This window comes from Drosophila subpulchrella, unplaced genomic scaffold (genome assembly GCF_014743375.2).
Source record: "Drosophila subpulchrella strain 33 F10 #4 breed RU33 unplaced genomic scaffold, RU_Dsub_v1.1 Primary Assembly Seq384, whole genome shotgun sequence".
Classification (NCBI taxonomy): Eukaryota; Metazoa; Arthropoda; class Insecta; order Diptera; family Drosophilidae; genus Drosophila; species Drosophila subpulchrella.
This window is the reverse complement of record NW_023665605.1, coordinates 162,736-189,286: the sequence shown is the minus strand read 5'-3', so window position 1 is coordinate 189,286 and position 26,551 is coordinate 162,736. Positions and strand designations below refer to the sequence as shown.

Below are 26,551 nucleotides of genomic sequence, written 5' to 3'. Positions count from 1 at the left end.
GAGCTATATGCTAAAAAACACCGAAGCTTTAATATGTTTTAAATTATTTTCCCACCAATTTTCCGATCGATCTAATGGCAGCTATATATATATAGTCGTCCGATTTTGATAAAATCAAATTCGAAATTCAGAGCTAATTAAAAAATGTTATTTCCAAGCGTAGGAGGTTATATGTTGAAAAACACCGAAGCTATAATTTGTTTCATATTATTTTTCCACCAATTTTCCGATCGTTCCTATGGCAGCTATATGATATAGTCGTCCGATTTTGATAAAATTTAATTCGAAATTCAAAACTAATTAAAAAATATTATATCCAAGCTTAGGAGGTTATATGCTAAAAACAAGAAAGAACGCTATAGTCGAGTACCTCGACTATCAGATACCCGTTACTTAGCTAAAGGGACCAAGGGAAAATGGAGATATGCAAGCAGCAAAGCGAGATTGAATTGCGCTATCTACCGGCGGTAGACAGATTTAAGCGTTGTGGGCGTTAGAGTGAGCGTGGCAAACTGTTGGGTCAATCGATAGGTATTGACGAGACCAATACATTTCAGTTAAGGTTTTTTATCTAGCATGAAAATTGTGGGCGTCACAGGCTTGGGCGGTTTGTGGGCGTTAGAGAGGGCGTGGCATATTCGCGTAACAAACTTGCGCTGCGCTCAAGCCTACGGAATCTAAATCCATTTCTCTATCTTTGATATTTTCCGAGATATCCGCGTTCATACCCACGATTTTTTGATGTTTGTGGGCGTTAAAGTGGGCGTGGCGAACTTTTTTTTGGGTCAATCGATAGGTATTGATTAGAACAATACATTCTAGCATCAAAACTGTAGGAGCCACAGTTTTGGGCGGTTTGTGGGCGTTAGAGTGGGCGTGGCACTCTGCTGAAACAAACTTGCGCTGCGTAAGAAGCTCAGGAATCTGCACGCCAAATCTCAGAAGGAAGCCTTTCCGACCCCATAAAGTTTATATATTCATGATAATGATCACTAGCCCAGTCGATCTATCCATGTCCGTCCGTCCGGCCGACCGTATGAACGCTGAGATCTCGGAAACCATAGGAGCTTGGCTATTGGGATTTGGCATTCAGATTCCTGAGCTTCTTGCGCAGCGCAAGTTTGTTTCAGCAGGGTGCCACGCCCACTCTAACGCCCACTAACTGCCCAAACCGGTGGCTGCTAAGGTTTTGATGCTAGAATACAAATCTTGGTGTATCACGCGTTGCGATCGGACCATAATTGCAGATTTCCAGTTCTGCGGCTATATATAGTAGTTGTCTTCGCACGCTCTCTTGCGCGCTTCGCCACTACGTGTACTGCCGTCCACAGTGATTTGTATTTCATTAGTGTAAGTTTTTAAGCTCTCTTGAAGAAAAAATTTATAATTTTTACATCTGCATAGAGTTTTAGTGTGAATTTATCAGTTTTTCACCTTACCCTACAACTTTTGGGAGTGAAAGTAATATTGGTTTACGGCAACAGCTGTAGTATTTAACATCGCTGGATTCTTAACATCGAACTTTATAGGGATGTGCTCAATAGATGTCAGCTTCTGCTTTTAAACTTTTAAAAAATATGGATTTTTGGAAATGTGACATTAAACAAGAAAGGAAGTCAACTTCGGCAAGCCGAAGCTTGTATACCCTTGCAGCTATAATTATTAAATTTATAAATACAAAAAATGATATTCCAAATAGTATAAGATCAAACAAAAACACCTCTTAACGAGGTAAAAAGTGGTGGCGAACACGCCTTTAACAAAAATTTCTGAAATCAAAAATTGTGACGAAAAACTATATTACATTCGATAAAATAAATAAACTATATTAAATTTATGATTTCGGCCCGCAACAGTAAATATTTATTAACCTACACGTAAATTTTCTGTTGTAGCGTGCCGAATACATAAATTTAATATAGTTTATTTATGATTTCGGCCCGCAACAGTAAATATTTATTAACCTACACGTAAATTTTCTGTTGTAGCGTGCCGAATACATAAATTTAATATAGTTTATTTATTTTATCGAAAGTAATATCATTTTTCGTCACAATTGTTGATATCAGAAATTTTTGTTAAAGGCGCGTTCGCCACTACTTTTTACCTCGTTAAGAGGTGTTTTTGTTTGATATCAGTAGTTTTTTTTGCGCAAGAGCTTAAGTACCCCAATACAATGACCAGGAGTCGTCCCCATATGGCTTGGCTATTAAAAAACCAAGCACACAGATTCGACCCCTAATCTTAGCTAAACGCCACCTTAAATTAGGCACTGTAGCGTAGAAAAGTTTTTCTTTCATAAGTTTTAAGTAAGTAAATATATAATTCTAAAAAATGTATAAAGACTTTAATAAACTTTCACGTTCCACTTCGGCTTAACCTTATTCTAACAAGGTATGGATTGTTTACATTCACATTCTAATAAGAATGAAACATCTAATACGAATATTAAACATTTTAATAACAAGTTTTATCGCTTCAATTACCTATTTTAATAGCACAAGTTTGGAATCTCAAGGGCTGTATAGTTTCAGATTTCAAGAGAAATCTGTCGTTTCTTACATTTCCCGCCGAACTAGCGGGTTTTTCCAAAGTGGTAGAACAAATAGATCAAGTTTCCTATTTCGATTAACTTCATGCAAGTAAGGGACCCTAAAACCATAACAGGTTTTCCGTTTGAAAAAATCTAATAAGAATATTTTTCATCAAATTGGTTTTTTTCTTGCTTATTCCAGTAAGTACGAAATATTTCGTATACGGAGCTGAAACGAGTTGCACATTTTATCGCTTAATATCTTCCAAACGGTAATTTTTAGGGCAAAATGTGTTATAAATCACAAGTTGAGGAATCTCAAGGCTATATGATTTGAAATTAGAAAAATTAGAGAAAATAGTCAAAAAGTGGTTTCAAAAAATAACTTTTTGTCATAGCTCTAAATCTATTATATTCAGGCAATTTTACTATATGAAGAGTATTTAGCAAATTAAATTATCTTTTCAGAGATATAGCATCTGTAGCATTAGTTGTTTAGATACTATAAGCATCTTAAATCTGGCCTTTTTTTTGATTTTCCGCTAAACACGCGGGTTTTTCCAAAAGTCGTAGAACAAACTTTTTTTATTTCAAGCTACTTTATACACTCATAGGGTTTCCCAAACCCTAAAACTAAGATGGGATGCATACAAACCCACAACAAAGGGACAAACATTTTCATTTTGGGAAGAAGAAAATCTTGTTTTTTGAATTACTTTTGAACGGGACATCGAACTTCAACAAATGAGGTGTCATTCGACGCGTATTCTCAGTAAGAATAAAACTAGCTAAACAGCCGGGGGCTTTCATCCCCACCGTATCCAGCAACTTCAATTTTCTAAATTTTTACTTTTACACTTTCATCGTCTTTTCTCTTAAACAAATCTATATTTCGAAAGTCTTAGTATGCAATCTTCTTAGTTTTTGAAATACCTTTCGATTGGTGTCTCACTCGTTACGATCGGACCACAATGGCAGATTTTCAATTCTGCGACTATATATAGTAGTTGTCTTCGCACGCTCTCTTGCGCGCTTCGCCACTACGTGTACTGCCGTCCACAGTGATAATATGTCAAAAAAACCGAAGCTATAATTTGTTTCATATTATTTTCCTACCAATTTTCCAATCGTTTCTATGGCAGCTATATGATATAGTCGTCCGATTTCGATAAAATTAAATTCAAACAAGAAAGAACGCTATATTCGAGTACCTCGACTATCAGATACCCGTTACTCAGCGAAAGGGACCAGAGGGAAATGAAGATATGCTAGCAGCAAAGCGAGATTAAAATGCGCCACCTACCGGCGGTAGACATATTTTAGCGTTATGGGCGTTAGAGTGGGAGTGGCAAACTTTTTTTTGGATCAATCGATAGGTAATAAAGAGACCAATACATTTCAGTTAAAATTTGTTATCTAGCAGAGTGGGCGTGGCATATTCGCGTAACAAGCTTGCGCTGTGTACAAAGCTACGGAATCTTTATCTGAGATCACAATTTTCTATCTGTGATAGTTTCCAAGATATCCACGTTCATATGTACGATTTTTTTAAGTTTGTGGGCGGTTTGTTAGCGTTAAAGTGGGCGTGGCACTCTTCTGAAACAAACTTGCGCTGAGTAAGAAGCTCAGGAATCTGCATGCCAAATCTCAGTAGCCTAGCTCTTATAGTTTCCGAGATCTCAGCGTTCATCCGGACAGACGGACAGACGGACATGGCTAGATCGACTCGGCTAGTGATCCTGATCAAGGATATATATACTTTATGGGGTCGGAAACGCTTCCTTCTGCCTGTTACATACTTTCCGACGAATCTAGTATACCCTTTTACTCCATGCGTAACGGGTATAAATACAGAACTAATTAAAAAATCTTATTTCCAAGCGTAGGAGCTATATGCTAAAAAACACCGAAGCTTTAATATGTTTTAAATTATTTTCCCACCAATTTTCCGATCGATCTAATGGCAGCTATATATATATAGTCGTCCGATTTTGATAAAATCAAATTCGAAATTCAGAGCTAATTAAAAAATGTTATTTCCAAGCGTAGGAGGTTATATGTTGAAAAACACCGAAGCTATAATTTGTTTCATATTATTTTGATAAAATTTAATTCGAAATTCAAAACTAATTAAAAAATATTATATCCAAGCTTAGGAGGTTATATGCTAAAAACAAGAAAGAACGCTATAGTCGAGTACCTCGACTATCAGATACCCGTTACTCAGCTAAAGGGACCAAGGGAAAATGGAGATATGCAAGCAGCAAAGCGAGATTGAATTGCGCTATCTACCGGCGGTAGACAGATTTAAGCGTTGTGGGCGTTAGAGTGAGCGTGGCAAACTGTTTTTTGGGTCAATCGATAGGTATTGACGAGACCAATACATTTCAGTTAAGGTTTTTGATCTAGCATGAAAATTGTGGGCGTCACAGGCTTGGGCGGTTTGTGGGCGTTAGAGAGGGCGTGGCATATTCGCGTAACAAACTTGCGCTGCGCTCAAGCCTACGGAATCTAAATCCATTTCTCTATCTTTGATATTTTCCGAGATATCCGCGTTCATACCCACGATTTTTTGATGTTTGTGGGCGTTAAAGTGGGCGTGGCGAACTTTTTTTTGGGTCAATCGATAGGTATTGATTAGAACAATACATTTCAGCTAAAATGTTTATTCTAGCATCAAAACTGTAGGAGCCACAGTTTTGGGCGGTTTGTGGGCGTTAGAGTGGGCGTGGCACTCTGCTGAAACAAACTTGCGCTGCGTAAGAAGCTCAGGAATCTGCACGCCAAATCTCAGAAGGAAGCCTTTCCGACCCCATAAAGTTTATATATTCATGATAATGATCACTAGCCCAGTCGATCTATCCATGTCCGTCCGTCCGGCCGACCGTATGAACGCTGAGATCTCGGAAACCATAGGAGCTTGGCTATTGGGATTTGGCATTCAGATTCCTGAGCTTCTTGCGCAGCGCAAGTTTGTTTCAGCAGGGTGCCACGCCCACTCTAACGCCCACTAACTGCCCAAAACTCTGGCTGCTAAGGTTTTGATGCTAGAATACAAATCTTGGTGTATCACTCGTTGCGATCGGACCATAATTGCAGATTTCCAGTTCTGCGGCTATATATAGTAGTTGTCTTCGCACGCTCTCTTGCGCGCTTCGCCACTACGTGTACTGCCGTCCACAGTGATTTGTATTTCATTAGTGTAAGTTTTTAAGCTCTCTTGAAGAAAAAATTTATAATTTTTACATCTGCATAGAGTTTTAGTGTGTATTTATCAGTTTTTCACCTTACCCTACAACTTTTGGGAGTGAAAGTAATATTGGTTTACGGCAACAGCTGTAGTATTTAACATCGCTGGATTCTTAACATCGAACTTTATAGGGATGTGCTCAATAGATGTCAGCTTCTGCTTTTAAACTTTTAAAAAATATGGATTTTTGGAAATGTGACATTAAACAAGAAAGGAAGTCAACTTCGGCAAGCCGAAGCTTGTATACCCTTGCAGCTATAATTATTAAATTTATAAATACAAAAAATGATATTCCAAATAGTATAAGATCAAACAAAAACACCTCTTAACGAGGTAAAAAGTGGTGGCGAACACGCCTTTAACAAAAATTTCTGAAATCAAAAATTGTGACGAAAAATTATATTACATTCGATAAAATAAATAAACTATATTAAATTTATGATTTCGGCCCGCAACAGTAAATATTTATTAACCTACACGTAAATTTTCTGTTGTAGCGTACCGAATACATAAATTTAATATAGTTATGAAGAGTAGTATATGAAGAGTATTTAGCAAATTAAATTATCTTTTCACAGATATATAGCACGTTTCTGTAGCATTAGTTGTTTAGATACTATAAGCATCTTAAATCTGGCCTCTTTTTTTATTTTCCGCTAAACACGCGGGTTTTTCCAAAAGTCGTAGAACAAACGTTTTCTATTTCAAGCTACGTTATACACCCATAGTGTTTCCAAAACCCTAAAACTAAGATGGGATGCATACAAACCCACAACAAAGGGACAAACATTTTCATTTCAGTTAAGATTTGTAGCATCAAAACCTTAGCAGCCAGAGTTTTGGGCAGTTAGTGGGCGTTAGAGTGGGCGTGGCACTCTGCTGAAACAAACTTGCGCTACGTAAGAAGCTCAGGAATCTGCAATCCAAATCTCAGAAGGAAGCGTTTCCGACCCCATAAAGTTTATATATTTATGATAATGAACACTACCGACCGTATGAACGCTGAGATCTCGGAAGCCATAGGAGCTAGGCTATTGGGATTTGGCATGCAGATTCCTGAGCTTCTTGCGCAGCGCAAGTTTGTTTCAGCAGGGTGCCACGCCCACTCTAACGCCCACTAACTTCCCAAAACTCTGGCTGCTAAGGTTTTGATGCTAGAATACAAATCTTAACTGAAATGTTTTGTTCCCATTAATACCTAGGTTAGGTTAGGTTAGGCGGCTGTCGGACTGTAGTCCGACACACTTAGACCTCTATGGGTCCATTGTGATACCGCATGATCTCGTTCTTTTCCTTCTCTTGGGTCCCATAACTTATATGTTTCAACCTGTGTTCAGCTGATCAGCAAGTCTTCCACCCGGAAGATTTAATAAAAGCACTTACGTTTTTCAGATTAATCCCCGATATTTCGGTAAGATCGTCGATGAAGGGGTCTCCTAAGTGTTTTATTCTGAGTCTGCATAGGGCTGGGCAGAAGCAGAGAAGGTGTTCTACCGTTTTTTCTTCTTCTTCATCCCTACAGCTTCTACAGAAGTCATTCTTTGGGGCTTTTAGCCCCACACTGTGCGGCTGAACTTAGGTAATTCCGAGGTTCTTTGTTGTTTATCACAGACCATGTCTGGTGAGAGATACGACACTGTGGTACGTTTTTCCAATGGGCGTTGGCTAGTTTGTTAAAATAGTTTTTTATATTTAGCTTGCAACTTGCCATGGGCATACCGACATTCTCCTTTCCTGGGAGGAGAGGCTTGCTGGGGCCCTGCCTGGCTAACTCGTCCGCTATGCAGTTGCCTACGATATCCCGGTGACCCGGAACCCATATTAGGCTGATAGTAAACTGTACGTGGAGAGATCTGCTACAGTTTGCTATTGTACAGGAGTTGGTGTTTGTCGAGTAGATCGATTTAATAGCCGCTTGGCTCACTATATATATTTAGGTGTCCTCTTTGGAGGCTTATGTTCCCTGAACAGGTTAGTGCTTCTTTTATAGCGTGGACCTCCGCTTGGAAGACGCTACAGTGGTCCGGGAGCCTGAATGACTTCCTGATATCTAATTGTTCGGAGTATACACCTCCGCCAACTTGTCCTTCTAATTTGGAGCCATTTGTGTAGAAGCAGATTGCGTCCGTCGTGCCAGGTCCGCCCTGCTCCCATTCCTCTCTATCTGGAATCAGGGCTTCAAAGGATGTGTGACTATATTCAATGGATTTGCATAGATCCGTTATCTTCGGAATCGATTTATCATGCTGGAGAATTTTAGCATGGCCATAAAATTGGGCTTTCCACTACCCGGTTTCCCTCAGTCGAATAGCTGCCGATTTGGCCCTTTCCATGCCTGCTAAGTCCAGGCTAGGGAGGTTCAAGATCGCATTCAGCGCTTCATTCGCGGTGGTTCGAAGGGCTCCACTAATACACAAAGCCGCCATTCGCTGTACTTTTTTTAGAGGAGTCAGTATGCATTGTTTGTGCAAGGCGGTCCACCACAGAGCCACTCCGTATAGTAGGATTGGCTTAACTACCGCTGTGTATATCCAGTTGACTATTCTAGGGGACATGCCCCATCTTAGCCCAATTGCTTTTTTACAGGAGTAAAGTGCAGTGGTCGCTTTCTTGGTTCTCTCTTGGGTCTTTAAGCCCCATTTGAGGCGCGTATCTAAAACTAACCCCAATTATCTGCCGTGATCGCTAAAAGAGAGATTACAATTGTTTACAATGGGTGGGTTGAGTTGTGGAATTTTGTATCTATTTGTAAATAGAACAATTTCCGTTTTCGAGGGATTTACCCCAAGTCCGTTCTCTATCGTCCATTCCGATAGTACTTTAAGTTTCGCGGTCATAAGATCGCAATTCATTAAAGATGATGGCGACGTCGTCTGCGTATGCCACAACCTTACAGCCTCCTCCTTCCAGAATCCGCAGTAGTTTATTTACTGCGATATTCTACAGGAGGGGTGATAGTACACCTCCTTGCCTCTGTTCACTTGTCTAGTCTGGGTAGAGGTCCCTAGTGTGGCTGTGACCATTCTGCTTATCAGCAATTTATGGATGAACCCCACATTTGGCGGCTCAACCCCTAGTTCTGTGAGAGATTCTGTTATTGCAGTGGGAAGCACGTTATAGAAGGTTCCCTCTATATCCAGGAAGGCGATCAGTGTGTATTCCTTGATGCTGAGTGATTTCTCGATGCTGCTTACCACCAAGTGTAGCGCCGATTCGATTGACTTACCTTTGGTGTAAGCATGCTGTGCCTCTGATATTTGTGTCGGGTCTATGGTGGCTCTTATGTGAAGGCGTATCATTCTTTCAAAGCTCTTTAGCAGGAATGATGTTAGGCGTATTGGCCTAAAATCCTTTGCTGTGGTGTGGGTGGCCTTCCCTGCCTTAGGAATGAAAACCACCTTCGTTTTTTGCCATGCTGTTGGTAGTTCTCCTACCGCCAGGATGGAGTGGAAGATTTTTTTCAACCAGTTTATGGCTATTTGTCCTGCTTGTTGGATGTGTGCCGGTATTATCCCGCCCGGTCCCGGCGATTTGTATGGTTTGAAACTATGAATAGACCATTTCATGTTGCGGTCTGATAGGAGGGGATCTAATTCGATTCCCTCTCCTACTCTTCTTTCTGGAGGATGACCTGTTTGTTGGCTCCCCGGGAAGTGAGCGTCTAGGAGCAGGTCCAAGGACTCTTTACTGGAGTCTGACCTTGATCCATTTGCTTTCTGAAGATAGCCCAAAGGAGCGGCTGTCTTAGAGAGTACTTTCCTGAGCCTTGCGGCATCATTTTCTGTGTCAGAGCAGAAGGTCTGCCATGCAGTTCGTTTCTTCTAATGGCCTTTTCGTAAGAGGCTAGTTCATACTTGTAGTTCTGCCAGTTAATGTCCTCATTTCCCGCCTTTGATCTGTTAAACAGGCATCTGCAGCTGAGGATTGATAGTTGTTTGGTCCTCCAGGGGGGTTTTTTCCTTCCCCTTGGTTTCCCTGTGGACTTTAAAGGCAGTGTTGCATGCTTCTGTGAATTTATTTACTCTTTTGTCCAGCTCCTGTGGATTTGTGATGCTTTCTGACGGTTCCATAGGGATGATATTCGTCAGAACTTCTTTGTACCTGTGCCAGTCGGCTCGTCTATCAATACCTATCGATTGACCCAAAAAAAGTTTGCCACGCCCACTTCAACGCACACAAACCGCCCACAAAAACTAACTAATCGTAAATATGAACGCGAATATCTGGGAAACTATCAAAGATAAAGAATTGGGATTCCAGATTTAGATTCCGTAGCCTTGTACCACGCCCCTTTTAACGCCTAAAAACCGCCAAAGCCCGTGGGGCCCACAATTTTCTTGCCAGAAAAAAATTGTTTAACAAAAATGTATGAGTCTTGTCAATACCTATTGATTAACCCAAATAAAATTAGGTCACGCCCACTCTAACGCCCACAAACCGACCAAGCCTGCGGCGCCCACAGTTTTCATGCTAGTAAAAATATGTTAACTTAAATGTATTGGTCTCGTCAATACCTATCGATTGACCCAAAAAAAAGGGTGCCACGCCCACTCTTACGCCCATAACGCTTAAATCTGTATACCGCCCATTCTAACGCCCATGTGTATATTCAGATCGCGGGTAGGTAGCGCATTACAATCTTGCTTTGCTGCTTACGTATCTAAATCTCCTTTTGTCCCTTTAGCTGAGTAACTGGTATCTGATAGTCGAGGACCTCGACTGTAGCGTTCTTCCTTGTTTTAACTAAAAAAGTGGAGCAAATATTTAAAAAATCTCTTCAATTTATAGGGGTTTCAGCAGTGCCATATCAAAGATTTGTGGAAAACATAGTCAGACATATGTATACACAGTTCTTGGTACTTTGTGTTCTTTGAAAAAGGCACCATCTAATTTCCAACAGTACCTTGTAGGGTCTCGTAACAAACATTTTGTAGGGTATGAAGTTTAGATTTTTAAAAAATTTTTTTTTGACATTTTATGGTTATTTGTTACTACAGCCAATAACTAAACAAAATTTTTTTATTTTTTGTTTGTTTTTGTAAACTTCAAATTGATCAATTTTTAGATGTTCAATTTAAGCCCAGAACATTTTTTTAAGAGTACAGTAAAACTTGTATTGATGATTTTTAATTTTTCTTGAAGAAACAATAATTAATTTTCACGTCTGCACACAGTTTAAGTGTCTATTTATCATTTCGTCCCTTACCCTGCAACTTTAAAAAATAAAAAAAATATTGGTTTACGCCAAGACTGTAGTACACAACTCCTCTGGAATTGTATCATCGAACTTTTACAGAAATATGCTCAATAGATGTCACCAACTTTCTGCTTTCAAGCGTTTGAAATATATTAATTTTTAGAAATGTCACATTCAAAAAACGAATCGTTCGTCACTACAATATACCAAAGACCATAGAATAACAAGATGCGTAACAGCCATACAACGGAATGTACGGCAAAATTTTTGGTGTGGATTTTCGATGTGGATTTTCGATTTTGCTTGTGTGCGTTGTCCGTATAAAGCTCTTTGGTTGTGTTGGTGAACCATTTCGAGTGGTCTGCTGCAATAAGGGCTCAATGTCGCTTTTGACTAACGTGAGGTGTCAATGGCCTGTAGGCCAGGGGTCTAGCCGCTCAACCGCGGGAATTGCAGGTCGGAGTTCAACTTCTACTGGGAACAACTTTTGAAATCATGACAACTAACGAAAATCATGAGCATTCACATAAAATGCTAATGTTAGATAAATTGATAGAGATTGTTAGTGGCTAGACTCCCCAGACAAATGTAAAAGTAGCAATAAGCTAAATATACTTTGTCAAAAATAAATAAATATCTGGGGATCTTTGAACAGTAAAGCATTAATCTATTTATCAAAAATTTGCATTTTGCACTCACCATATTCAACAAAATATAATGAAAAATCGTTTTCTCGAGTACACATTACGCTTTTATTCAAAGTGAATTACTTATTGTGTTCATGTTTTTATTATTATTAGATATTTTTCTAAAGCCTTTGATATGTAATTTACACAAAAGAGAATGAGCAGGAGAAAGTGAACGTGCGTACCCACGAACCCGAATCTCACCCCCTACCCTCGAGTCTTTGCTCATGACTGCTTGTGCGCGAAGGTGTGAAATTTTAATTTTGTGAGTTTTGTTCAAAATGTGCAGTTTTTATTTTAGAACACAGAAAATTAAACTTTTAATTAAATTAAAAGGCAAAAACGACGATGACCGCCGATACCGTAATTAGTATACCCCCTCAATAAAAAAAAAAAAAAAAAAAAATTGTTGTGTCATTTCAAAGCATTTTTCAAGCCCTTTCCAATGGTATAATTTCTGTTCTAAAATAAAAACTGCACATTTTAAACAAAACTTACAAAATTAAAATTTCACACCTTCGCGCACAAGCAGTCATGAGCAAGGACTCGAGGGTAGGGGGTGAGATTCGGGTTCGTCGCTACCTGGAACTACCATCCACGCAAGATTTTGATCTTAAAATAATTGAAAACTCGGATCTGGACCTTGTGCAGGTTTCCGAATCAGAATATTCGGTTGATCGCCTTCTACAAAGCGTATTTCAACCGGATGCATCATCGACCCAAAATAGGGACCGAGGACTGGAGTCTCTTGAATGGAGCCAGTTTCCATTAGGGACTACTACGCAGGCTTTTTTGGAATCCCTTATCACACACGATGAAAGCGAGGGTGAATATCAGTGTGCACAGGAATTTCAATTTGACGACGGCCTATCCAGGCCAGAAGAAGATGTTTTCCCTAACGACGACCACATCTTTGAAGAACTTATGGGACCTCAACCGCCACCGACTAACCATTACTTAACTTTGCTGGATGATGGAGAAGACAACGCATTACTAGATGTTTTATTTGATCTAGATTCTTAACTTTTTAATTATAAATACACATTACATAAAGGAAAATAAAGTAAAAACTATTTTTTAAATTGAGATCTTTTAATTGTTTTTTATTTATTGGACAATTTTTCTTTGGCGTAAAAACACTTTTTACTAAATGATGTGAAGCCTGTGATTGGCCACACAAAAATTGAAAATCTATGTATTGGATTTGAGTATAAAATCACTGGATGTAAGCTGAAAAAGACACCATATGGAACTAAAATAGGTGTGTATTTAACTGATTAGGACGACAAAGATGTTTGGATATTTCTACCTAAAAGTTATGTGAACAAATTTTCTACAAGGACACCATTTAGGAAATTAAATGAGAATGGAATAACTCATATAATATATAAAGGAAAAGATCTGAACAGATATAGTTGTGCTCAAATTGAATTCTTATCAGTAATTAAGTAAAGTAAATAAAATTCTTCAATATAAAGAGCTGAGTTTTTAGGTCCAACAACAGTCTTAAATCAGTCTGAAAAAGAAATAGTTTTCTTTAAAAATGTACGCTCAACAGATTGAACTATTCTTGATGCAATTTGACGGCATGCTTTTCGAGCAACACCTACAAAGGATCGAGTTCCTAAAAGCTAATTTTGGAGGATTTAGAGGAAAAAGAGTTGATCCATTCGAAGTTTGGATTCCATTATAAACTTTGTCCCTGGAGCGAAGATGATGCCTCATCTGGACCAGACACATGTCAGTGTCATATGCTGCCTGCTTTAAAAGAGCAAGCCCTTAGTCAATTGATTAAATATTAAAAGTTAAACAAACGTATTGCTTCAAAACCATAAATAAAACGAATTAATTTTACTTAAATATATATGTTTTTTATTTTTTAAAATGGTTCTTAAACATTTTTATTATTAATTTATCATTAAATGAATAGTCGTTTTTCTCGAATTTTCTTTAAAAAAAAATTTAGTGTTTTCCTTTTACTTTTAAAAAGACCGTTCAGCATACATCTGAAGTGTCGGTATTTGCAATTATTAGTGCGGGATACTTTAAAATAGTTTTTGGTTACCTATCCGAAGGAAAAACTCCTTTAAAAATACATTTTGTCATTGAATGCTTAGAAAGAAAATGTTCAATTTGTAAAGTATTCATTTTAAAAGAGCGTACGAATATTTCTATGCTTATCAATATCAATCATTGAATCGTATTCACAGTATACCAAGCAAGTAACTGCTTCAGCAAGTGGTTCCGAAAATCTTCCTTCGATTCCTATTGTACCTTGAGAGATTAAATTTGAACATGTAGTTGAATTTGATTGATCAGCAGTTAAGTCAAAGGCTAATATAAAACTGTTTGAATCAAACATTTCCTTGGGAATTTGTAGTCCACGATCGTAATGTTTAATTCCACATGATCTAAAAAGCATATTATAACCTCTTGAGCTTTGAACCTTTTCAGCGTTCGAGTAATCGAACTCCAGAGCCTGGGAAGGAACTTGAACTCCATTAACCAATAGGTTAAAGCGTTGAATTTTAAAATGTTTAAATTGAAATGGGTCTAAGGCTCGGTTTCCTGAGTATGAGCGGTTTTTAACCATACAAAAGGCCAGAAAATTTGGTATTTGACCAATAACTGCGTTGTCTATCGACAGTGTATTGTTTCCTGGATATATTGTAAATGATTTGACTTCAACCTTGCTGAATGGGTACAGAGCATTTTTGTTTGTAAAACATGATGATGAGCCAATAAAATGCTTGGGTTAACTGTTATATGGTTCATGAAAAGTTGTGCTTCTAGTATCTTTAAATTTGATTCAGTACCAGTTTCCATTAAATAAAACGCTGTTTTTTCAATATTGAAATTAATTCTTAAATCAACATTGTTAACAAGCAGTTTGGTTTGATTAAATATATCTCCTTGAACTTTTCCGAATAACTCAACCTTGTTACCATTTTGAAACATATTTTTAAGGGTCTCATTCGAGTCCGGATAAACATATTTTCCTGCTGTTATTCTCCCACTTTCGGAGGCGTCACTCCCATAGTTTAAAATTGTTTGCAAATACGCTCTATAGTGATAATTATTATCACTTTGCGATACCAGTATATTATTTATATAAACTGATGAACTTCTAAATATTGAATGTAGAATATTGTTTACGACACCAACAGCATTTCCTTCAATGCTGTTGTTATCATTTTTTTTAAGTTGCACAACAAGTCGTAAATAAACCCTTGATAAATCTCGATACGTTTCACCATTTCCCAAGCAAACAAATTCAATTGAAGAGGCGCCGTCCAAAGAAGCAATTGGATTGTATGAGACTTCTTCAGTTCTTAGAATAGAACTTTGCGTGGGGTGTGCCGCAAACAAATCTAGTTAACTTTTCATACATTCGATATGCGTACTCATTTTGCTTTAGAAAAAATATCTTTAATATTTAATTTTCTTGTAGTGTATTGTTTCCTGGATATATTGTAAATGATTTGACTTCAACCTTGCTGAATGGGTACAGAGCATTTTTGTTTGTAAAACATGATGATGAGCCAATAAAATGCTTGGGTTAACTGTTATGTGGTTCATGAAAAGTTGTGCTTCTAGTATCTTTAAATTTGATTCAGTACCAGTTTCCATTAAATAAAACGCTGTTTTTTCAATATTGAAATTAATTCTTAAATCAACATTGTTGACAAGCAGTTTGGTTTGATTAAAAATATCTCCATGAACTTTTCCGAATAACTCAACCTTGTTACCATTTTGAAACATATTTTTAAGGGTCTCATTCGAGTCCGGATAAACATATTTTCCTGCTGTTATTCTCCCACTTTCGGAGGCGTCACTCCCATAGCTTAAAATTGTTTGCAAATACGCTCTATAGTGATATTTAATTAATTATAATTGCGATACCAGTATATTATTTATATAAACTGATGAACTTCTAAATATTGAATGTAGAATATTGTTTACGACACCAACAGCATTTCCTTCAATGCTGTTGTTATCATTTATTTTAAGTTGCACAACAAGTCGTAAATAAACACTTGATAAATCTCGATACGTTTCACCATTTCCCAAGCAAACAAATTCGATTGAAGAGGCGCCGTCCAAAGAAGCAATTGGATTGTATGAGACTTCTTCAGTTCTTAGAATAGAACTTTGCGTGGGGTGTGCCGCAAACAAATCTAATTAACTTTTCATACATTCGATATGCGTACCCATTTTGCTTTAGAAAAAATATCTTTAATATTTAATTTTCTTGTAGATTTTTTTTATGTTGCGTTTGGGTATTTTTAAGTTGTCGTTTAGATGTATAATGAAGTCGTTTTTTCCTATTATCTAGTTTTTTATTTCTTTTTCCACTTCCACTTTGAAAACGGGTAATTTTATCAATTGCTTTATTTGAAAGATTTGTTAAAGCAATTTTACTTTGATCTTAATTTATATTTCTTAAAGGCTTTCTCCCAAATTCATTGATTACAGCCTTACCAGTCTCAGCAGCCTGATTTTTTATAGCAGTTATGCCCGAAAGAAAAAGAGGCTTTATGTAATTAAAAAGACCGCTAAAAAATTTCCGATTCCTCGTCCTTGTTGCACTATATGCGGGGATATGTAAAGACTTCCGATGTTGCTTAAGCCCCCACCACACTGATTTACATAATAATCCTGATAAGATTTCACCATGAGGACTATTTTAGTTCTAAATAAATAATATTTGGATATGCATTATTTATAGTCCTGACCTTCTCCTTCTTCTAAAGTGAAGAGTAACGAAAATCGGAACAGCTGAAGTTTCAAATGGTACCTTATATCCATTGGAATCAGTAATTAGTATTGAGATTTCATTTGGTGACCATATGTCCAAAAGATAATATTCAATATTATTAAATTGAATATTTTGTTCCTTTCCATTATAATGCAATACACTGACCTTGGTTTTTTTTATGTCAGTGTAAATAAAAATCAATCCATTTTCAGGTATATTCGTTTGAATGGATACATTTTTATATCTAAATGTTTCAGCACTTGCAAGACTAACAAATTCGGTTTCTTCAACGACATTTTTATCTTGGTTAGGTGTATTTTTAATGTAATTATTCAAATATATATCTGTAATACCGACTTCCCAATCATCGTTCATGTCTTCTGGAATGTTTACAATGTTTGTAAATGCATACTTTACGTAGTCAGGAAAAACATTCATTGAGTCATTACTTAACAATGTGATAAAAATCTCATTTAAATTACCCATTTTTGATTTTTTATGAAAGTTAATGATACGAAATCCAATTTATATTTATTTATACCGGTTTGTACTGGGTTTTTTGTTCTAACCGATCGCATTAACCTTTCATATTTAAAATTTACATATTTAAAATTTTGATAAGGTAAAGTTTCCTTTTTCAATTTTTGTAGTTTTGCTTTTAATTTACGTTGTCGTTCATTAAGCTTCACTTTGAGCACTGGTTTCTCTAATCCAATTTTCTTTTTATCTGTTTGACTATCTAAAAATAGATATTACTCACTTTTCGTTTATCTGATTCTACATCTTCTTTTTTATTTGAACTAAAATCCTCATCATCACATTCAGGCGGAAAATCGGGGAACTCAAATTTTTCCTGACGTGAGGGTTCGTACTTTGATGTTGATTTTGATGTGCTGGGTTTTATATCCATCCAATCAGTGGTTTGGGATTCACTTGTTCTGTTTGTAATAGGATTCGCTTTTTGTTCAGTTTGAAGATTCCATGATTTATTACGTTTTTTATTTTGATAGTAACTAAATTCTTGACGAATTTTGAGCCATTTATCGAAATAACTTATTTTGGTATTATTCAAAATTGGTAAAAATTTTATATTTATTAATTCATTTCCTCTATCATTGTTTAACAATTTCTGATAGCTGTTAGGATGGATTAAAATTATTTTGCTTAAATTATGTTTATTTTTAATAATTTTTTAAAAGTTTTCGAAAAATTCCAGAAAGTAGTGAAGTTATTAGAATCGGTAGAAATCCCCCTTTCTGAATAAGGTCTTTTCTCTTAGAGTTTAATGTACGCTTTGGGCACGAAAGGTAGCGCAATGCATTTTTATACTTTTTTAGAGCATTAAGATGGGATTTGGCAACTTTATGGTTTCCCTGTAATGCGTTCAATACAAAACAACCATTGTTTTTATCAGGTCACTATTACTATTGCTTATAAGTTTTAAAAGTCAAGTCTACATACCCCGTTACATATGAAATACAAGATTATATGGGTACCCCTATTAATGGGTCATTTTATGAAGAGGAACTTAAAAAAGTGAAAGACAAAAATGCTTTCCTAGTAGAGAAAATACTAAAAAGGAAAATTAATCAAGTGCTTGTAAAATGGAGCGGTTTCGATTCCAGCCACAACTCATGGATATCTGTAAATGACCTGCTAAAGTAATAAAACGCAACAATAACAAGTTTAATTTTGTATCTATTTATTTACAAATTTTTATTCTTATAATATAAATATATAAACATTTATTTAATAATGGGTTTAATTTAGGATACTACTTAATATATGTTCAATATTATAATGACCATGAGCCAATGTATTACAATTATCTGGTAAAATATATCTCTTATCATCCTTATAATTAAGACTTATTTTGTTCATAATTTCAGTATAGAGGATGTGCGACCTACTTCGAATAACTCGCTGGGATGCATAAAATGTTGTTTTATATTTTATACATTCTATATAATCTTCATGATTCAGTTTTTTAATAACTGATTTCTTAACTCCTTTAATTTTTTTTATACATTCGTTTTCGTTTCCTTCCTTATCAACTAAACAAGAGTATGCCTTAGCAAAAGAAGTCATAACCCTACCTGCATGTTCATCCTTCATTTTTCCAGGTTCCCTATTATTAGCTTGAACCTGATTTTCTTTTATAGTTTCGTAAAAGTCTTCCTCTGAAGATAAAATAAATGAATCTATATCCATATAAATTATTTTCGAAGAAGGACTTTTAAGTAATAGAAAATTATAATAAAATTCATACATTAACCATTTAGATAATTCTAAAACAGCAACTCCTATGTATATTGGTTTATCATACATAATTTTTGATGGTGTTGATTCAATCGCTGCAAGATCTGTCCCGAATATCTCAACGCTATGGAAATCATGTCTAGCTATGCGTTGCCTGGCGAATTTTGCCTTGATTTATAATGTTTTACTAATACTATATTTCTTCGCTTGGCGACATTTTCCATTGTTTTGCCGTATACTGCATTATTCATTAACTTAAAAAATTTTTTTTCAAAATCATTTTCGGCTAGTTTTTTTTGATCAGTGTTTAAATCAATATAAGGCTTTAACCAGCATGATTGTGTAAAAGACAAAACCCTATGTATTTTTTTTACAATTAAACCATGCTGTATACAAAGTTGAAGCTGTTTTAAGTGGATAATGTATTGGCTTTTATTCGTTAAATCAGCTATAAGTTTTTTCTGCTTACCTCCTGGAGAAACTTTGTTTTCTGGACAGAAAGGCAAGTAGTTATGTGAGTCATGCCGATCAGTAGGATATTCTAAGTCAACTTCTAATATATATCTAACATTTCCCTCAACAGAAATATTTTTATAATCGAACGATTCTAATTGATCATTACTTAAAAATTTAAATCCTGAAAGCGGTAAGGGTTGACTCATTGCTCAACCATATAAATTATTTGCATCAATATAGCTCAGATAGTTATTTGGTTTACTTGAATCAAAGTTAGTTATATATTTATTATTAGCTATAGAAATTCTTTGGGTACATTGAGTTAACCCACCCCTTATCGCTGTTTTTAAAAAATTGTACATGTCTCCGTCGCTAATAAGTTCTAAATTTAGATTAGTATACTGGAGCATAGCATCCCAAGATATTGACGGTGCTGTAACATAGTTAATAGGGTCTAGCTTATAAATTTTCTGACCAATTTTTCTAAAATTTTCGAAAACATCGGTCAAAATTAAAACATCACTTTCTAAATAAAGTTTTATATAATCTTTTATAGTATTACAATTGAAAGTTTTCCAAACCTTTTGGGCAAAATTGTAATCATCTATATTACAATTTTCTTCGCTGAGAGAATTGTAAAAACTATCAATGTCAGGAAGCTGGGTATCCTCAAATTTTTCAAAACTATCTAAATAGTCGTAAGGGAAAACACCCTTCCTACGCACTTGCTTAAATTTTTCTCCCTGAAATGTAGTATTTAGAATTTTAAAATCTTTGTCCTCCATGTAGCTCGATAGTTTTTCTAAGCTCGAATTTAAAAATCTAATCGAATCGATGAATCTTATTTTGAATCTATTTGAGGCATTTATTTTAATTGTCTGCGTTAGCGCTATATAAAGCCCTTTATTACATGGTATGGGGCTTAAGTCTCCTTCTAATTCAGTAATGAATAAAGGTATGTCATGTTTAGATAAGTTATGAAATACTACAGGAAAGAAGGGATCACTTAATTTGTACTTTGGCTTACAATTTTTATGAATGGGACCCATGCATTTTCCAGAAAATTGATCAAAATATTTGTCCAGGTCGTCAGCGTTGATTTCCTTTTCACAGGCACAGCAGTTGCCTTCCTGTTCATGGATTGTGCTAGCAATCGGGTTTTTGGGGGTCGACCAGTACATGTAAAACAAGCTCGTAGTTATTTCCTTGAGTGATTTGTAGAATTTTTGTATGCAGTAAGCGCCTATAAAATTATACAAAATTTGAATTAGTTTTTAAAATAGTAATAAATTAATTTTTTACATACCTTCATATGTCCACAATTCGTTAAGATCAGGATAATATTTATGTGCTATATAAAATAATACGGCACATGCAGTATGCTTCTGCACTTTTGTTGTTGACGAAGTTGAAGACGAATTTAGGCATGTTCTATAGTTTTCAAGAACAGCCTGAATATCAGCATATATCACCACCGGAGAAAATAATTTTTTGTGAAAGCCCTTGAATGAAGATGTAGTATTTGGTTCAGGGTAAAACGAGGCCACTTTTCCGCATTCAAATTTTTAGTGAGTAGTATTATTAACCGTAAAAAATTGTAGACAGTTATCACAAAAATATCCTCCTGATTTGGCCTTGGAATGCTGTGAGTAGCATAATCTTTTTACACTTGTAATGTAAGCGTAATGCATACTTTCTTGGTTTACGTTATTTATTCCCAATATATTTATGTGGTTTCTTCGAATACATTTAGTTCTAAACGTTGGACCGATAATTTTGTCACCATCAGCATCGATCTCATAAATATTTATACTAAAATCTTTATTATTTTTCTCGAAATGAATAATTCCTTTATTCGTGATTGGAAACTCGATTCCTGAAAAATCCAATCGTATACCGTCATATACAATTATTTCGTTATTAATATTAATGTGGTAAGTTGTGGGCTTTGTCATTTTCTCTCGTGAATACTTTTTTTGCTTTGCTGTTGTAAAGGTAGCACTCTCATGAGTTTTATTAGCTATGAATGCCAGTATGCACCATTTGAAACAAAATACGTCAGTATTCTGTACGTTTATAAGTGCATTTCGGGCTATTATATTCCTCGGGGTCAGTATGTATCCGCTAGCAAGAATGTTTTCTAGTTTGATTATAGTAATTTCAAAATAATTGAAATTTTTTGTTGCCCAACCAGAGTCTTTTCTAAAAAGTTCTAATTTTAAATCATTTTTATTTTCGCTAATCTTAGCTTTTTTTTCTTGATTGAGTACTTCCTTACCCTCATCCGTTCTCATCCGTTTGAGAGCATTTGATGATGTTGTGGGATGATCGTCCAGATGATTTTGCCTTATGTTTTGGGGTTGCCGTTTTTCAACATTCATTAAAATATTGAATGCATTTTTTGGTCCATTACAATTTTAATAGTGCTCGAAAAATTCATAATTATGAACTAAGGTAGAGCATAAGTCACACCTTATTTTTGATTTACACATTAAAACCTCGAAGGCATTCCGAGGCTTTGAGCACTGAGCATAATGAGCTTCAAACTCACTCATCTCCACATTTTTGGTGCACAAATCACAAGCAATGAATGACTCCATTTTTAGGGTTTTAGTTTTAATTTCTTTATTCAAAAAATATATTGTTATATGTTGTAATGTTGTTAACAATTTTCACCCACTCGTTAACAAGGTAAAAAGCACGATTTGAATTGTTAGGCGCGATTACAAGGACCGATGTGGATGTAATTATTTTATTAGAATACAGTACTGAGGCATTTGAAAAACTGATCCTGAGCAATTTGAGTGGTGTCATTTTTATAGTCTAGAAAGTTCACTTAACAGGTTGACATCTACAGGGAGTGCATACAGGCATTTTAATTGCAAGCGTATACTCATCCCATAATCAGTGTGTTTGGTATTCCACGGAACCCTCCCGATTTATTGCATTTCAAATATTGTGACCCCTCTTTATCTTCTGAGAATGAGCAGGAGAAAGTGAACGTGCGTACCCACGAACCCGAATCTCACCCCCTACACTCGAGTCCTTTGCTCATGACTGCTTGTGCGCGAAGGTGAGAAATTTTAATTTTGTGAGTTTTGTTCAAAATATGCAGTTTTTATTTTATAACAGAGAAAATTATACTATTGGAAAGGGCTTGAAAAATGCTTTCCAATGACACCAAAATTTTTTTTTTTTTGTTTTTTTTTTTTTTTTTTGGTTAGTGAGGGGGTATACTAATTACGGTATCGGCGGTCATCGTCGTTTTTGCCTTTTCTCGTTCGTGTCGATCTCGTTCCACGATTACTCGCCAACTGGCTTCGGAGTTTCCACACAGTTGCTGTTCAATGCTTCTTCATCAGAAGTGGATCGTGACACCATACACTCTCCTACATAATGTGATTTACATCGTTTTTTTATTTAATCATAAACAGTTTTCCGCACCTTCACATCATATCGGGAATAAAGAATTGGAGTTATTATTTTCAACGTCAGCATCGGTTGGATCCTAAACAAATAAATTTTTATGAAAACGTAAGTAATAAACGTAAAATAATAAAAAAATAAAGCTAAATATCGTAAACGTATAAATTAGTAAGAATTGTCCGGGGAAAATTAGGCATTACATTTAAAAAAATCTCTGCGATTGTATAATAGTAAATAAATAGTAAATAATGAACAAATAACAAATAAGTCTTTGGATTGTATAAATTGACAATCGCAGTGGTATGGAATTTGTGTTTCTTCAGGAAGGATAAACTCGCCAGGTAGCGCTCATTATGGTTTCTTGTCCATACCAGGAAACTCCCGAAAGTCACGGGAATGCTACTCCCTTATGATTAACAAAACACTCAATGTCGTAGAAAAGGCATCAAAAGTATGGAAACACGGAATCTGGGCCAATTAGCATATTTATGGCACCCGCCCCCCTCCACCCCTTCATTAACGTATGCAGGTTCTAGGACAATTAGCATAATCCAATAAATTAACTGATTTTACTGATTTGAAGTCATAAAAATGTCACGATCATGTCCATAAAGAGTATACTTAATTGCCCCCCATCGCCCCCACATCCCCATGTGACAATATTGATCATGTATCCTTCCCCTCATTGTGAGCAATTAATAGTCACGTGAGGAACACGTCCGATCATGTTGGAGAATAATGTTTCCTATGATTGTAAAACCAATTTAGAAATTAAAAGAACCCCAATAAAATAAATCTCACAAGTTAATGATTCTCATATGTGGAATATTTTCCATTCTCCGTACCTGTAATTTTAACTCAAAATAAAAAGTCGGAAGTTTATTTTGTAGCATAATAATTTATTTGTTCATTTATTTTGGTATTGCGAACATGTTTTATTATATTATTAAATCTTTTTCACTCTTTTTTCTAGATTGTAGTATATACTCATAATATTGAGTGCTTCCTTTTTATAATCCGAAATTCGATGGCATACACAAGTATCAACTCCCTCGGTGGCTGCATCATTGCTCCACTCGCAGGTGTTCATATGATTTCCATGAATAGATGTTTTCATATTACCTCCATCACATTCAAAGAGTTTTGATTGTATGAACTGGAGCCGTACATAGTGTGCATTGAACTGTCAAATACATTCAGAAAATTATTTATTTTAACTGAATGCATGCTGTCTATCTAAGTCAACAATTTCGTCTTACACTTTTAAATACTCTTATACAATTTACAAAGAAATATTATTTAATTTTTCATCTTCTTCTTTTACACAAAGATGTACATTCTCGAAATTCAAGAAATAAAAATCTTTGATTTTTCACAAAGTCGAAATGATTTTTTCCAAACTGTCCCCTATTGGCTACCTGAGTATGATGGTGTGTATAAAAAATAATCTTCCCTTTACCGCCTGCAAGCAAAGAATGTGTGAACTCTTCTAACCAACACTCTCCTTTATTCTATGATTTGGAGTCTCCTTTATCGATTTGATGGTGTCCTATTGGTTACAGTTGTATCAAATATTTTTCAAAATAAATACTTCTCATCTCTTCTAACCAATGAATAGTCGATGTAACCTATAAGAATTACCTATATTGTTTTCGAATTTACAAAAATCTTAAATATGCACCTCTCTTATTCAATATTATCGTACACGCCCACTTCAAACACTATAAATGATCGAGGATTGAAGTGGGATACTCTGCTACGTCAAACACAACTTAAGTAAAAGTGAAAAGGTGATCGTGAAAAAATAATTTTAACAAAAATAGTAAAATTAAATGAATAACCAAAATCAGTTTTGTCAATCCTGCAAGTGTTTCTTGCAAAAGAATAAGTGCAAAAGCGAAATGCAATACAACCCCTTGAGGGATTCTGAGGGGTTCAAGGGAAGAACACTGCATCACAAGTATGTAAATGATGGATCGGACTTGATCTTACCTAATGGTTTCATGAGTGAAGCTGGATTTTCACAGCCACCTCATCTCAGCATTCTATTAGAAAGTCAGTGGATGGTCTCTTATAAAATTGCTTCGCTTGGAAATGAATGTGAGTCATTATACACCGATGGTTGGTTCGTCTTTCATACCACTACCTCGTTTCCTTTTAACAAACAAAGCAATAGTTAACGTTTGTAACAAAAATGATCAATATTGTTTTAAATGGGCGTTTATTTCTGCCTTAAAAATTGTTAACAGGCCGCAAAGAGATAATTCGTTTAGGTGATGAAATAAAATTAGATTTCACATTCTTGACTTTCCCCCTTGAAATAAAATGTATAAACCATTTTTAAAAAAAAGTCTCATATGAGTTTATATATAATGAAGAGATGACGGAAATAATTGGACCACTTTTTCAATCGGAAGTGAAAAAAACCTCTTCATATCAATATCATGTTTTTGGAATGCGGTGGAAATGGACATTATATGTACATTAAAAATATTTCAAGTTAAATTCTTTTATTAGTTTTTATCTCTTTTAAGCAATTATATAATTTTTATACATTTCTGTTTCAAAGACTTATGACTGCTCAAAGAGGAAATCAGAGGAGGGCGCAATTTTTCTGCAATGACTGTTTAAATTTTTCCGGAACCCAAGAATCTGCATAGAAACACAAGACGCTCTGTAGTAAGAAGGTCTCAAAGATGCCGCACCCCCAGAATAACACACTGGAATTTACCCAAGTTCAACATCAGCTTTAAAATCCATTCGTTGTCTACGCTGATTTTGAATGCATTCTGGAACCAAATAATCATGAAATAAGCCCCAAATTATTTAATATTAATGAATATATTCCAATATCATATGCTTGTTATATAAAGTGTGCTTTTGATTCTAGACTAGATATATTTGCTTGAAGCAGGAACAAATTCAGGAATAAGTTTTGTAAATTCGTTGATAAAAAATTTATCTAAATTGAGTGATGAGTACTTACTTAAAATAGTTCCTATGAGAATGACTTTGGATGACCAGCAAATATTTGATAATTCATTAAATTGTTCTATTTGTCAGAAAGTTTTAGGGACTGATAGGGCCAGAGATCATTGTCATTTCACATGTCGCTTTAGAGGTACAGCCCACTATAAATGTAACTTAGATTATAAAGTTAACAAATTCATACCAGTATTTTTTCAAATTTTTCGAAATACGACTGTCATTTAAAAACTGTCCCGGTAAAATTTCCGTAATACCAACAAATAAGGAAACCTATATTTCTGTTAAAAACAAGAAAGGAAGTTAGCTTCGGCAAGCCGAAGCTTATATACCCTTGCAGCTATATTTATTAAATTTAAAAACACAAAAAATGATATTCCCAATGGTATAAGATAATATGTCAAAAAACACCGAAGCTATAATTTGTTATACCCGTTACTCGTAGAGTAAAAGGGTATACTAGATTCGTCGGAAAGTATGTAACAGGCAGAAGGAAGCGTTTCCGACCCCATAAAGTATATATATTCTTGATCAGGATCACTAGCCGAGTCGATCTAGCCATGTCCGTCTGTCCGTCTGTCCGTCTGTCCGTCTGTCCGTCTGTCCGTATGAACGCTGAGATCTCGGAAACTATAAGAGCTACAATACTGAGATTAGGCATGCAGATTCCTGAGATTCCTGCGCAGCGCAAGTTTGTTTCAGAAGAGTGCCACGCCCACTCTAACGCCCACAAACCGCCCAAAACTGTGGCTCCTACAGTTTTGATGCTAGAACAAAAATTTTAACTGAAATGTATTGTTCTCATCAATACCTACCGATTGACCCAAAAAAAAAGTTTGCCACGCCCACTTTAACGCCCACAAACCGCCCACAAACTTCAAAAAATCGTAAATATGAACGCGGATATCTCGGAAAATATCAAAGATAGAGAAACGGGATTTCAGATTTAGATTCCGTGGGCTTGAGCGCAGCGCAAGTATGTTACGCGAATATGCCACGC

General features: G+C 35.7%; 1 protein-coding gene across 2 annotated transcripts in view; it reads left to right on the top strand.

Moving 5' to 3' along the window:
- Positions 1 to 25,959, top strand: part of LOC119561890 — a 129,985-nt gene extending 104,026 nt beyond the window's left edge. For both annotated transcript variants that reach the window (XR_005221497.1, XR_005221500.1), the window contains one exon: positions 25,136 to 25,959. The gene's annotated coding sequence lies outside the window, so the exon portion shown is untranslated. The remainder of the gene's footprint in view (positions 1 to 25,135) is intronic.
- The last annotated feature ends 592 nt before the right edge of the window (positions 25,960 to 26,551 follow it).